We start from the raw sequence: 15,150 nt of genomic DNA on the forward strand, positions 1-15,150 counted from the left end.
ATCCATTGTGAAATCCGACGGACAATTGCAGCAGGACAGGGTGACACCTCAGATGTCCAGAACTGCTACAGGGTGGCCCCAGAAAGACTCTTCTGAGTTTAAATACACTCCTGGAAATGGAAAAAAGAACACATTGACACCGCTGTGTCAGACCCACCATACTTGCTCCGGACACTGCGAGAGGGCTGTACAAGCAATGATCACACGCACGGCACAGCGGACACACCAGGAACCGCGGTGTTGGCCGTCGAATGGCGCTAGCTGCGCAGCATTTGTGCACCGCCGCCGTCAGTGTCAGCCAGTTTGCCGTGGCATACGGAGCTCCATCGCAGTCTTTAACACTGGTAGCATGCCGCGACAGCGTGGACGTGAACCGTATGTGCAGTTGACGGACTTTGAGCGAGGGCGTATAGTGGGCATGCGGGAGGCCGGGTGGACGTACCGCCGAATTGCTCCACACGTGGGGCGTGAGGTCTCCACAGTACATCGATGTTGTCGCCAGTGGTCGGCGGAAGGTGCACGTGCCCGTCGACCTGGGACCGGACCGCAACGACGCACGGATGCACGCCAAGACCGTAGGATCCAACGCAGTGCCGTAGGGGACCGCACCGCCACTTCCCAGCAAATTAGGGACACTGTTGCTCCTGGGGTATCGGCGAGGACCATTCGCAACCGTCTCCATGAAGCTGGGCTACGGTCCCGCACACCGTTAGGCCGTCTTCCGCTCACGCCCCAACATCGTGCAGCCCGCCTCCAGTGGTGTCGCGACAGGCGTGAATGGAGGGACGAATGGAGACGTGTCGTCTTCAGCGATGAGAGTCGCTTCTGCCTTGGTGCCAATGATGGTCGTATGCGTGTTTGGCGCCGTGCAGGTGAGCGCCACAATCAGGACTGCATACGACAGAGGCACACCGGGCCAACACCCGGCATCTTGGTGTGGGGAGCGATCTCCTACACTGGCCGTACACCACTGGTGATCGTCGAGGGGACACTGAATAGTGCACGGTACATCCAAACCGTCATCGAACCCATCGTTCTACCATTCCTAGACCGGCAAGGGAACTTGCTGTTCCAACAGGACAATGCACGTCCGCATTTATCCCGTGCCACCCAACGTGCTCTAGAAGGTGTAAGTCAACTACCCTGGCCAGCAAGATCTCCGGATCTGTCCCCCATTGAGCATGTTTGGGACTGGATGAAGCGTCGTCTCACGCGGTCTGCACGTCCAGCACGAACGCTGGTCCAAGTGAGGCGCCAGGTGGAAATGGCATGGCAAGCCGTTCCACAGGACTACATCCAGCATCTCTACGATCGTCTCCATGGGAGAATAGCAGCCTGCATTGCTGCAAAAGGTGGATATACACTGTACTAGTGCCGACATTGTGCATGCACTGTTGCCTGTGTCTATGTGCCTGTGGTTCTGTCAGTGTGATCATGTGATGTATCTGACCCCAGGAATGTGTCAATAAAGTTTCCCCTTCCTGGGACAATGAATTCACGGTATTCTTATTTCGATTTCCAGGAGTGTATTTCCAGCTCCAGACTCCCCAAACATGAACAATATTGAGCATATCTGGGATGCCTTGCAACGTGCTGTTCAGAAGAGATCTCCACCCCTCGTACTCTTACGTATTTATGGACAGCCTTGGAGGATTCTTGATTTAAATTTCCTCCAGCACTACTTCAGACGTTAGTCCTGCAGCACTTCTGCGTGCTCGCGGGGACCGTATACGATATTACGCAGGCGTACCAGTTGCTTTGGCTCTTCAGTGTACTTGTAAACCAGAGTATGTTGATTTACGTAGTACTATATAAAACGGTTCTTATTATTGCTCTTGTGGAATCCAGCACCCTTTCTAAAACGTATGATTTGTAACAACTGGTACGTGGAGCTTTGTTTGCTGTTATTGCTGGCGAACGCATAGATGCGTGCACGTGTTTTGCACCGACAGCAGCTTTCAACCCCTTCAAACTCTTTATATCTTCTACATTATTTTTGATGAAGAATGTACTAGTATTAACTACGGGCACATGGAAGAAATACCACTTGGTACACGTAGAAGTTTAGGAGTGATGGAAGCTACACTTTGGTAATTGATTTTTTGCGAAGATCGACTGACAGATTCTAGGCTGACAATCAACATTCATTACGATAGTTAAAAATCAAATGACAAAGAAATTGAGTTCGTAATTACCTTCATGGTCACTGCAGGAAGAAACTGCCTGTTGACCCCGTGGTAAGTGTGAAAATCTTATGGGTTTTAACTGCTATGGTCATCAGTCCCTAAGCTTACACACTACTTAACGTAAATTATCCTAAGGACAAACACACACACACACACACACCCATGCCCGAGGGAGGACTCGAATCTCCGCCGGGACCAGCCGCACAATCCATGACTGCAGCGTCCTAGACCGCTTGGCTAATCCCACGCGGCCCGTGGCAAGTCATTCAGCAGCTGACATATGATATGCGGTCAAATGAAAATCAAACACCCGCCACAACAGGACCATAGAATGGCTCCATTCAAAAGTAATCACCACACGCATTAATACTCTTATCCTACAGGGGTACGAGACGATCAATTCCTGTTTCGCAGAAAGCGATTGGCCACTTACGGATGCACGATCGCGTCCACTCTTGAACCTCGCCGACCGACTGAAAGCATAGTCCAAGCATTTCTGTATTCAGGTCGCCAAAAATGTAAACCTCGCACAGTGAAAGATCCGGGTTGTATGGAGGATGCGGCATTGTTTCCCAATTAAATCTCTAAAGTATAGCCCTCATCTGATTGGGGATGTGTGGGTCGGCGCTATCGTTGAACAGAATTATTCTTTCCGACAGTTTATAACACTGCAACAGCGTATTTACGTAGCTTATACTATGAAATACCAAGTTTGGTTCATTACGTAGTATGCCCCAACAGAACAAATAGTCGTGTCACGGAAAAGCCACGTATAACACTCCCGTCTGCTACTGTTATACCATAACCTTAAAGTAGGAAGCAGGTCGTGAAACAACACTATCTTGTTATAGCAACTATGGTATAAAGTGACAGAGCAGTGTTACCCTCTGAGAGGAATTTTGTTATGTTGACCGTGTTGTACCTAACAGAGGTGGCTTATCGGAAATGAAAGTCAGAATTACGTAAATGTTTGAACAGTAACAAGCAAAATTTTGCCTATCTGCACTGTTTAACTGATAATGGAAAACGGTCGCCAGCCTAACTAGGCAAAAGAATGATTAACATTCTCGTTGAAGAAAATAGTTATAAGTAACTATAACGGACAAACACAACCTAGACTTGGCCACACGCGAGTGCAATGAACTCTGACACACTCATATGTTTACGGTAAGAGTGAAACTAACAGTTGGAGTAGCACAAACTAATTGCAACATTATAACAGGTACAGAAAAACACTATCACTTTCAGGGCTTACACAAACTGAGTGGCCTTTATACTGTTAATATGCACACAAGAGATACAAACACTTGGTAATCATGAACATATAACGTTTCACAACTGCAGCTTTCTCACTTTTACTACAGCGGAACACAATACTGACAAAATTGCAAGAAACTGACTCACCTTTTAGAATTTATTACAGACAACAACGTGATCATTTGCTTGATAAGCCTCAGTCTTAAGAACTTTTAATTTTGAAGTTAGCAACAACACATTAATAAGCAGTTTTACTAGGAAAATTATTTCAGCAAGCATCATTAACTCTAACTCACTCTCTTGCCACATTAACTTTAACTTTAACTTTCTCTTTACTATGTTCAAAGGCATCAATTAGCAAAACTCTAGGCTTTAATTTCGTTCAGTAAGGACACACAGAAATCACTTTAGTTCAAACGGAGAGGAACCTGAGAGGTGTTATGATGAGGAGAAAAATCAAGGTTGTTATATAAATTCAGATATAAATTACCTTATATTTGAGCATAATAACACATCCTTTAAGCTGATCCTTCACTGTACATCATTATAGTATTACGTTACAGTGATTGCGCAACGTGGTGGCAACTGCACGTTGGTAGGTGGATTCGCAGGCTGAATTGCTGGACTCTGTCATTTCTTGGTGGCGACGACAGATACAAATTCCAGAATAGTTCCAGCTATTTATCCATCCATCCGAGGCATTGGGAAGTAGCAGGAAAAGCCTCTCTCGGAACCAGCACCATATGCGTCTTTTACATGGCAGTGCACAGACTCGTAGTTCATCTCAGACTGGTGGCTCGTCCCCGACTGACTATCAGTTCCACCTTTTGCACCTAGGCCAACCACAATTTGCGCGCGCTACACAGTTCCGTTCCCGAGGGGAACCACTACACCTCTTATACACAGAATTACTAAGATTCCTAAGTGAGGATCAGCAGTTTACATAACAGCAAACAAACGCATAGAATAACACAGAACATTTGCACATATTAACATGTCTACAAAAAATTATTCACACAAAATTGCAATTATATACATTAAGTTTTGTTCCCTCCAAATGGGTCAAAGCGTTTAAACGAGAGATATGCTACACAGCATACAATCAAATCACGACATCAAAGTTTTAACAAAGAAAGGAGTATACAGTTTTGTGTTACCTATTCAAACAAACACATTTACAGAAGCACGGCAATGTAACATTAAATGAAACAAAAGCAAAATAAATCAGCACAGCGTTAGAGCTATGGTGTTACAAGTTTGCCAACAGCCCGCAGGCAAACGGCAAAGACGAAGTTGGAAACATCTCACATTTCCCCCCACCACAGATATCCAAAGCTTCTCACACACGTTGTGGTAAGGTCATGATGACCTCCTCCTTCGACTGTAGGGGCCCTCAGCTCGTCCAGATCCTCGAGGGTGAGACCACAATCAATTCGCAACTCTGTGAAGACACTTTACAGAAACTGCGACATGCCATAAAGTCGAAACGCCCAGGAATGCGGTCGAAGGTAATCTCCCTGTTGTATGATAACGCCCACCCCCACACTGTCCATTCAGGCGACGGCTACTCTTCAGCGATTTGGTTGAGAAGCAATGCGACATTATCCATACAGTCCGGATCTTTCACCGAGTGATTTTCATAGTTCTGGCGGCCTCAAAAAATACGAGGTGTGACAGTAAAGCAATGACACTGATTTTCTTTGCAAGACGCGGTAACCCTGCGGGCTTGTGTAGGCACAATATCTTTGACCTTGGCCTATAAGCTGCTTCTAGTCCAAGCGGCACATTGATGCAACTGCTCAGTCGTGAGTTGTGCTGTAATAAGTTAACATGTGTTTGTGTCTCTCGTCACGGAAATGGAACCGCATAATGTTACGCAAGATTATGCCACTTCTTTTTGCGTTAAATTGGGTGAAAACTTACGGTAAGCTTCAGAAAGCTTTTGGAGAGGAGGTTATGTCAAGAGCTGAAGTTTTTCGTTGGCAGAAAAAGTTTAGTGAAGGCAGAGCGAATGTTGAAGAGGAAGACCGCAGTGATCGACCGCTAACCTCACAAACGGATGTCAACTTGGCCAGGGTGCGTGAACTCGTAGGATCTGATCTGTGAAAATGATTGCTGAAGAACTGTACCTCAATCGAGAAACGGTTCGTCTAATAATAACAGAAGATCTGCATCCGATAATGCGCCATCCCATACTGCTCAGTCAGTACAGCAATTTTTAACCTCAAAACAAATTTCAGTACTACCACAGCCACCTTATTCACCAGATATCGCCCCGTGCGACTTTCTTCTATTTCCAAGAGTCAAAACGGCGGTCAAGGGACACCATTTTCAAACAACACAAGATGTCCAAAAATCTGTGACGAGGGTCTTGGAGGATATAACTGAAAATGAGTTCCAGAAATGTTACCATCAATGGCAGAAGCGCTGGAAAAAGAGTGTGCGATGAGACTTTGAAGGAGACAACACTAAACTTGACTAAAACGGTAAGCAACATTTCTTTTTTTTTTCACGTCAGTCTCATTACTTCATTGTCGCATCTCATACATGCGTAGACGTCGATTCCAGTCGGACATGAAAGTACAAGAATGGGTGTAGCTGTGGATCCATCAGCTGCCGATTGCTTTCTACGAAACAGAAATCGATCCTCTCGTCTTCCTGTGGTATAAATGTCTCAAGGCATGTGGTGATTGCTTTTGAATGACGCTATCCCATACTCCCGTTGTGGCAGGTGTTCGATTTTGGGTCAGCTGAAGAAAAGGATACAACTCGTCGGCTTTGACCAATGACGTCATATTTCGTTCATAGATACAGTCTTTTATTTTCGAACCATAAATAATAAATTGAACATCTTCTGTGCCAAGGGCAATAATCATAAATAAAAATGCTAGTGGCAAATTTAATTTAAATCTTTTGTGCACACATTTTGAATTAAATCCTCATTGCTACTAAGTCATTCCAATTGTTGTTGCATATTTTGCAGTTTCAAACTTGACTGTACTCAGTTCACTCGAGGTAGGAATTAAAAAACGCCTTCACAATTTTTCGTATTTTATTCAGTACACGATGCATTTCATGTGTAATCATGTATTAAGACGACTTACACCTTAAGATGTCCCCACTGGGTCCGAAATGCACCGTGTAAAACACAAAAAATTGTGACTGAAGGCGTTTTTTTAATTCATACCTCGAGTGAATTGTTGTTTCCTCTGCAGTTTATTGATGTTCTGTGCTACGTATGTCAACTGAAGAATAGGATACTAGTATTAGAGAAACAAAGAAAGCGGCATGCAGACACTGGCGTGTTATATCCCAGTTGAACTACGAAGGATGTGTCCTCTTCTCCAGTTAGCCTACATAGGTCAACCGAAGTACAAGATGCAAATTTTACGTCTGCCTTTTTTCTCGCCTTCGCTGGTACTAGCACCCTATGCCTCAGTTGACCTACATACCTTAGCTGGAAAACAGAATACAATGTATATACATCAACTGAGGAATTCAATGGCAGTGTTACGTACGTCGCTTTTTTCTTTCTGTCGCTAGCACTGATATCCTACCCTCTAGTTGACTGCGAAATCTAGGCGCTCAGTCCGGAGCCGCGCGGCTGCTACGGTCGCAGGTTCGAATCCTGCCTCGGGCATGGATGTGTGTGATGTCCTTAGGTTAGTTAGGTTTAACTAGTTCTAAGTTCTAGGGGACTAATGACCCCAGAAGTTGAGTCCCATAGTGCTCAGAGCCATTTGAACCATTTTTTTTTTTGGCTGCGAAAAAAGCGATATGTCTAAAATTACGTTCGAAATACGGACATACGTGGTACATGTCTACGATCTGTTTTCTGTGTACTACATTCCTCTGTTTCTGAACATTCGCCTATTTATTTGCAATGTACTCGTATCATGTGTTGTAAAATGTGCCGTCATGTTTCAAAGCCGACGGCATGTATCCCATCTTTCAGTATATAACACTAACCTGCCGTGACACAAACAAATGTTACCCTCTCAGAGGATTTGGGAAACTTTGCCCCCGTGTTTGACTAATGAATGAAGTTATCGGACTGTAGTTTTGAATATAGCGCAATTAATAGAAGAACTTTAACTTTGGGGTTAATGAAAGAACTAAAATTCATATACGCATGAAAAATCGAATGGTCGCCAGCCCAAAGTGGCACATTAATTTAAAAATATATGTTCAAGAAAAATGAATCTTAGTTGTTGAAGTGACTTTCATTAAGATTCCCTTTGAATAGCACACTGGATACAAACGGACACAGAGCAATCTAAGCAGTGGGTAGTAGTAGTTACCAGTAATGAACAAAGCAGTAATCATAGAAATCAAAATTGTACCCAACTCATAATAATAACAGCTACAATCACGATAATTACGTGACGCAGTACTGAGATGTTACTGTAGGAAGCACCGAACTAAAGTTGGACGTGGAGGGGCTTCTAAATTAACTGACATGCAACAACCAGTAATAAAAATAAAAAGCAAATAATATCACAATTACACTGTTTATACTCCCATTTAAAGAAATACATCCTTAGGGAGTTTGGAGCAGACAAGAAAACAGTCACAATCGTCAAAGAAACACTTACGGATACCTATGCAAAAGTAAAGTTCCGTGGTGAGGTATCCAGACCATTCAAAATCAGAACAGGATTAAGACAAGGAGATGGGTTGTCACCTACCCTATTCAACTGTGTGTTAGAAAAAGTTATTAGAGAGTGGAGGAAGAAAACGACTGAAGAAGGAATACAAAAAATCAGATTAGGAAGAATAAAGGATGGATTAGAAGTAGATTGCCTCGCTTTTGCTGATGACTTAGCGATTCTGGCAGGAATTTTGGAAGAATCATTCAAACAGATCAATATTCTGAATGAAACAGCAGAAAAAGCAGGACTGAAAATCTCCTTTGAAAAGACAGAGTACGTAACCAATGTAAAAGAGGCACCGAACAATATGATTACAAAGTATGGCCAGATAAAGAAGGTTTCTAATTTCAAATATTTAGGGGAAATCATCCAGCCCAATGCTTCAGATAAAGAAGGAAATAAAACAAGAACAAGAAAAATGGAAATGGCATTCCAGCTAACAAAGAATGTGTACAACAAGAAGTCAGTATCGATTAACGCAAAAATAAGGCACTACAACACTGTGATTAAGCCAGAGTGTCTGTATGCATCTGAATGTTTAGCAATGAACACTAACAAGGAAATGGAAGCTATAGCAAAAAAGGAGCGAAAAATCATTAGAAGAGTACTTGGGCCGAGGTTTGAGAATGGGAAGCTTAGAAGTAATAGAGAAGTGTATGACAAAATTGAGAAAGTGGGAGATACTATGAGGAAGAGAAGAGTAAGCTTTTACGCCCATTTGAAAAGAATGAATGATGAAAGGCTTACAAAGAAAATATTCATGTTTTTGACAAGAACCCCAGAACGCAAATTACCTGGTTCAAAGAAGTCAAAGCAGACTTAGAGGAGATGGGTATAGGAGAAGATGATATAACCAACAGAGACTTAATGAGAGACAAAAATCAACATTTTGAAGGATTTGAAGTGAAGAAGAGAAGAACTGGAGGAACAGTGTGGACAGAAGACCGAAGGGAGCAGCACAGAGAGAGGATGAAGACATATTGGCAGAAGAGAAAAGAGGAGGAGCGCAATAGGAGAAATGTACATTGAAAAATAGTTGTTTAACGCGGTCCCTAGACGGCCAAAATCGGAATAAAAAAGATCACAATTACACTGTTTATACTCCCATTTAAAGATATATATCAGATTTCCTTAGCAGCAGTAACATTCAAATTATCTTTCTAATATGAGAAGGAAATAGTGGGGACCCATAAACTGTATAGTACCACTATTCAAGCTCGATGATTATTTCAGTAGAAAAAATTAAAGCAACTAAAGCTAATTCTTAACATCACTTGGAATAGTTTGTTTCAGCTTTTCGAGGCAAATTATTCAACACTGAGCTCAATTAACTTCAAATAAATCGTTCATGAAAGTAATCAAGGCTAAATTAGGTTTCAAATAAGTTTAACTTATGTATGCCTTTTTCATGACCTGTGAAGCAGGTATTTTAGACAGTAACATTTACACAGTCTGCCACTGAAGTTTTGCAAAACGATAGTTTGCAATAAATAGATAGTACTTTAGCAAAATACTAACTTCAACTTTTGTTGAACCTTGCACATTTGACAAACATAAATAACTCACTAGTTCATTTGAAACATGATACTCGGTTTTATAAACACGTACGAGAGGACCCTGCATAGATTCATGATCAGGATGGAAGATATGGTCTTAAACACAGGTTTATAGCACTTGGATTGTTACTAAAATCACTCACACAAATTAACTGGTCCGTGCTCTGATACATATCTGTATGCATGAAGCTAGTGGAGCAGTGACGAAGTTGTGGTGGCAAGGGACGTGGCGGCTTACTGTACTCACGGCCCCTGATGTTTGAATGTTCTATACAACTTTTTCTTGGCGACGGATTTTTAACGTGTTAGAGCCATTCCGTACTGCCGAGACTACCACGCAACAGACAAATCCACATCCGAGGCAAAATTCCTTGCAAAGCGGCTTCCAATTGCCTCCCTTGGCACCGTCTATGTCTACCGTGCAACGGCTAACCACTGACCGCGTATCGTTCCCCCCAAGGAGCAGCCCAGTTCGACCGACCGAAACAACCTTTTACATCGCGCCGAGCCATTTCGGTTGCAGAGGGACTTCCCTACGTCTTTTACGTATTACAAACACAAACGCCCTAAGCATGGACCAGCTTCCAATATACAAAGACTTTCTTCTAAATATACACATACGAAGGCAGTTCAATAAGTAATGCAACACTTTTTTTTCTCGGCCAATTTTGGTTGAAAAAACCGGAAATTTCTTGTGGAATATTTTCAAACATTCCCGCTTCGTCTCGTATAGTTTCATTGACTTCCGACAGGTGGCAGCGCTGTACGGAGCTGTTAAAATGGCGTCTGTAACGGATATGCGTTGCAAACAACGGGCAGTGATCGAGTTTCTTTTGGCGGAAAACCAGGGCATCTCAGATATTCATAGGCGCTTGCAGAATGTCTACGGTGATCTGGCAGTGGACAAAAGCACGGTGAGTCGTTGGGCAAAGCGTGTGTCCTCATCGCCGCAAGGTCAAGCAAGACTGTCTGATCTCCCGCGTGCGGGCCGGCCGTGCACAGCTGTGACTCCTGCAATGGCGGAGCGTGCGAACACACTCGTTCGAGATGATCGACGGATCACCATCAAACAACTCAGTGCTCAACTTGACATCTCTGTTGGTAGTGCTGTCACAATTGTTCACCAGTTGGGATATTCAAAGGTTTGTTCCCGCTGGGTCCCTCGTTGTCTAACCGAACACCATAAAGAGCAAAGGAGAACCATCTGTGCGGAATTACTTACTCGTCATGTGGCTGAGGGTGACAATTTCTTGTCAAAGATTGTTACAGGAGATGAAACATGGGTTCATCACTTCGAACCTGAAACAAAACGGCAATCAATGGAGTGGCGCCACACCCACTCCCCTACCAAGAAAAAGTTTAAAGCCATACCCTCAGCCGGTAAAGTCATGGTTACAGTCTTCTGGGACGCTGAAGGGGTTATTCTGTTCCATGTCCTTCCCCATGGCCAAACGATCAACTCTGAAGTGTATTGTGCTACTCTTCAGAAATTGAAGAAACGACTTCAGCGTGTTGGTAGGCACAAAAATCTGAACGAACTTCTCCTTCTTCATGACAACGCAAGACCTCACACAAGTCTTCGCACCCGAGAGGAGCTCACAAAACTTCAGTGGACTGTTCTTCCTCATGCACCCTACAGCCCCGATCTCGCACCGTCGGATTTCCATATGTTTGGCCCAATGAAGGACGCAATCCGTGGGACGCACTACGCGGATGATGAAGTAGTTATTGATGCAGTACGACGTTGGCTCCGACATCGACCAGTGGAATGGTACCGTGCAGGCATACAGGCCCTCATTTCAAGGTGGCGTAAGGCCGTAGCATTGAATGGAGATCACGTTGAAAAATAGTGTTGTGTAGCTAAAAGATTGGGGAATAACCTGGTGTATTTCAATGCTGAATAAAACAACCCCTGTTTCAGAAAAAAAAGTGTTGCATTACTTATTGAACTGCCCTCGTATTATAAAATTTCATTATTTTAAACATCATTTAGCTTTTTCCATATATACATCACAATATTTTAAATTACCTGTCACAAATAAATGACCTTAATTAACAAAGAACACACACTCCATTTTCGTAGGTACAGAGTTACTAATGTGAACCTTCTACTAATCGGTATAAGTGTTACAAGTATTCCCAAGATTTTCATTATCTTACATTTTATTACCTCGCCCAGTCATTGTAACAGGGGTACTTTAGAAGGCCATGGAAAGTGACAGCATTACAGCGACCTAGCTATTGGGGAGCGGCGCTTCGCAACAGATCACTTAACAGGTGGTTCGCAAGTCTCAATACTCGCACACAGCTGCTTCGGAAGTAACTACTTGTTATCTAAGATGCAGCGCGATACGTCAGTAGTCTTCAGAGCACGAAAGCGTTGCGTGCAGCATTTCAACAGTAGCAGGCTGCTCCGTATAGAGTCGCGTCTTGGACTTAACAGAACAGTATGTTGGAGCAGGGATAATACATGGAACTCAGCTTCAGTACACACTGTCATCTTTATTACCCGGCAGCAGCGGGAAGTAACTTGGTCACGTGACAGCTCACAGCCATTCTCCCGTTAATGTAGGGTACGTTGCTACCAGACTGTGGAACCTTGCTGTTAACGAAATGGAGGGCATTTTAGTGAAATCTTTGCCATAATTTGACTGTACGTTTTTTTGTTATTCATTTATTTCAGTATATCGACTTCGGCTGTAGAGACAGTTCGAAGCGCAAAGGCGAAAAAAAAAAGGTCAGTAAGACCAGCCACGTAAATAATACGATACAGATGCAGATATATACAGAGAGCCCAGAAGGAATGAGCTGTATTCAGGAATATGACAGGACGCTCATTTAACACAACAAACTTCACATGCCCTAGTCTGAATAGTTTCCGAGGTACATTACACTTAATGTACATTTGTTTACAGGAACTCACGTGTCTTACTTAGCCAACCTCTTCATGTTTTGTTCCAGCCTAACTTAACTCGTTGCTTTTAACGTCTTTGCTCAGGTTTGCCTTTCTGCCATTGAACTAGCCTGTTAAACTACTGGTCAATTGCATTTGTACACGCTCTGGCTAAATTGCCACGCATCTCTACCAGTGAAGAATATGCAGATATCACGTATGTTTAACATATGTTCATGGCTGTTGCGATGATGGTGTGCCCGCATCTCGTGGTCGTGCGGTAGCGTTCTCGCTTCCCACGCCCGGGTTCCCGGGTTCGATTCCCGGCGGGGTCAGGGATTTTCTCTGCCTCGTGATGGCTGGCTGTTGTGTGCTGTCCTTAGGTTAGTTAGGTTTAAGTAGTTCTAAGTTCTAGGGGACTGATGACCATAGATGTTAAGTCCCATAGTGCTCAGAGCCATTTGAACCATTTTGATGATGGTGTTTCTGCTGATGTCGAAGAATACAGTCGGCGCTTTCCTCTACGTCGAGTTCCTGATCGTAGAGTGTTTACCAGTGTAGGCAGCACATTGCGCGAAACAGGTGCTCTTCCAAGTACCCATTTTTTCCTTACGAACGTGTAGTTTAACAACTTGTGCAGGAGCCGTAACACATCGTTAAAGTGGTGCAGCGCAATCCCACTAACTGCGCACGTATCAGTGTCCCACGAACATGTATATATGGCTAACATTACGAGTGGAACACTTGTACCCATACAACGTTTCCACAATATTCACTTTGGGGTCAACGCCACACGACTTGAATATTGCCTCTGGTTAAATGACAATCCTCTTTTTTCCTCCATTGATAGTATTCACTGATGTAGCCACGTTTACAAGTAATGGCGTCAACAACACGTAATAATCATCTATGGTGGCAGAAAAATCCACACGCTACAGTGGAAACCAATTTCCTACTTCATACTTATATGGATATGGTGTCTGCTCTTTCGGGTCCGAAACAACTGACACCATATCCATATAAGTATGTAGTTCTGGCAATACCGGCCAAGACCTCCTTCTTCTGTGCGGATGCACACATATTCCCCGAACTCTTACGGGACTTGGTAAGAATGTCTTCCACGAGTAATGAGTGTGTTGGGTAGGGACACTACGAATGTAGTGTGTGGACATACAAGGTCAGAATGTGACTCTTGTGGGAGGCGTGCACGAGATAGTCCCTGCAGTCGCGCTATCCTCTGTGCCCTCGGTGACACAGATGGATGGAGCGTCTGCTATGTAAACAGGAGATCGCGGGTTCGAGTTCCGGTCGGGGCACACATTTTCACCTGTCCCCGATGATATACGAGGTGTGGCTAGAAAAAACCGGACTAGTACTGGTGAAACAACAAAACGAATGCAATAAGGCTGAAAGTCGCGTGGCATGTCACATGACTCTCGCTCCGCCTACTGCTCGAGTTTCATCTGCCTCCTGCACTCAGTCTGCCCGTGGCGTCTGTTTTAAGTAGTTGACGTTTTGTCTGTGCGTCGGAAAATGTTGAGTGTACAGAAAGAACAGCGTGTTAACATCAAATTTTGTTTCAAACTAGGAAAATCAGCAAGTGAAACGTTTGTAATGTTACAACAAGTGAACGGCGATGATTGTTTATCGCGAACACAAGTGTTTGAGTGGTTTAAACGATTTAAAGATGGCCGCGAAGACACCAGTGATGACACTCGCACTGGCAGACCATTGTCAGCAAAAACTGATGCAAACATTGAAAAAATCGGTAAACTTGTTCGACAAGATCGCCGTTTAACAATCAGAGCAGTGTCTGAGTTAACAGGAGTTGACAAGGAAAGTGTCGAACAAGTTTACCGATTTTTTCAATGTTTGCATCAGTTTTTGCTGACAATGGTCTGCCAGTGCGAGTGTCATCACTGGTGTCTTCGCGGCCATCTTTAAATGGTTTAAACCACTCAAACACTTGTGTTCGCGATAAACAATCATCGCCGTACACTTGTTGTAACATTACAAACGTTTCACTTGCAGATTTTCCTAGTTTGAAACAAAATTTGATGTTAACACGCTGTTCTTTCTGTACACTCAACATTTTCCGACGCACGGACAAAACGTCAACTACTTAAAACAGACGCCACGGGCAGACTGAGTGCAGGAGGCAGATGAAACTCGAGCAGTAGGCGGAGCGAGAGTCACGTGACAGGCCACGCGACTTTCAGCCTTATTGCATTCGTTTTATTGTTTCACCAGTACTAGTCCGGTTTTTTTCTAGCCACACCTCGTATTTCAACGCCCGTCAGCAGCTGAAGGTATTAATATATAATTCGAATTTACTACTTCGCCCTTCATCAGAGCTCGGTGTGGCATATAGCTCCGATCATTTCAGAATGACGGGACAGAATTACTTGTTTTTTTTGGAAAATTCGTTTGTTGAACATATTTGGCTACGCGGACTGCAATGTACTTCCAGTATCACGCAGCCCCTCCGCATTTTACCTGACGTGTGAGGGAACATCTCAACTGCACTTACCTTAATCGCCGGATTGGTCGTCGTAGTCGTACAATTAACTGGCCACCAGGATCGGCAGCCATTACGCCATTACCGG

Source organism: Schistocerca nitens, chromosome 12 (genome assembly GCF_023898315.1).
Source record: "Schistocerca nitens isolate TAMUIC-IGC-003100 chromosome 12, iqSchNite1.1, whole genome shotgun sequence".
Taxonomy (NCBI): domain Eukaryota; kingdom Metazoa; phylum Arthropoda; class Insecta; order Orthoptera; family Acrididae; genus Schistocerca; species Schistocerca nitens.